A 1,061-nucleotide genomic window follows, 5' to 3' on the forward strand; every position below is an offset into this window, starting at 1 on the left:
GAAGCGCCGTCAACCCGGAGGATGATGTCGCAGGGCGCCACACTTTCGCGTCGTTATGGAAGAAGATTTTAGGCGTTTTTCATCCACATTTCAAATTTCTAAGTCGCAATTTACAAAAAAGTGATCGTTTCAGTCTTTTGTTCAGTGTAACTGAAGACACACTATCACATCGACAGTAATTCAGTAATTCTTCTTACCTTCCAGCAGCATCTATTGTACGAAACTCTGTTACAGTATGAATTGAAATTAAAATACTGGAGAACGTCCTTAATAAGTACAATGGCCCAAAGCTGAGTGTAGCACAGAAGGAACAAAACATGGCGTACCGCAGTTAATCATAACACTGACTGCGAACACTTTTGTTTTGTTTTGGTTATTTTTCTAGAGTGGGAGATTTCTCACCATTTCAACTAGCATCTCCAGTTTCCATTTCAAATAGCCATCATTTGTGTTCACTGGTTAGCTTCAGTTCCTCAAGTTCTATATGTCAGATGAAACATCTCTCTCACATCATATACTTCGTGATACATTTAAGCACTCGGTTTTCAGGCCACGAGTAGCCTATCGGGACCATCCGACCGCCGTGTCATCCTCAGTGGAGGATGCGTATAGGAGGGGCGTGGGGTCAGCACACCGCTCTTCCGGTCGTTATGATGGTATTCTTGACTGACGCCGCTACTATTCGGTCGAGTAGCTCTTCAATTGCACCCCGAAAAATGTCAACAGCGCATGGCGGCCCGGACGGTCACCCATCCAAGTGCCGGCCACGCCCGACAGCGCTTAACTTCGGTGATCTCACGGGAACCGGTGTATCCACTGCAGCAAGGCCGTTGCCTTTCGTGATATATTTAAGACATTAATAATCTAATTTCACCTTGAAGAACGCTCGCTATGTACTCACAAAATACCAGCCATCATACCCTCTTATCATTATTGAGCACTGTGATGCGGAGATCAATTTACTATATGGAATGATACTATGAGGTTGTTTATGAATATCTGTATCACCCTGCGACTAAGGTGGAGATTTCTGTTGTCAAGGAACTGGACGATTGGTAGAA

General features: G+C 44.3%; 1 pseudogene; it reads right to left on the minus strand.

The window, feature by feature from the left end:
• Positions 1-717: 717 nt before the first annotated feature.
• On the minus strand, positions 718-835 carry LOC124551437 (annotated as a pseudogene).
• Positions 836-1,061: the final 226 nt, after the last annotated feature.

This window comes from Schistocerca americana, chromosome 9 (assembly GCF_021461395.2).
Source record: "Schistocerca americana isolate TAMUIC-IGC-003095 chromosome 9, iqSchAmer2.1, whole genome shotgun sequence".
Taxonomy (NCBI): domain Eukaryota; kingdom Metazoa; phylum Arthropoda; class Insecta; order Orthoptera; family Acrididae; genus Schistocerca; species Schistocerca americana.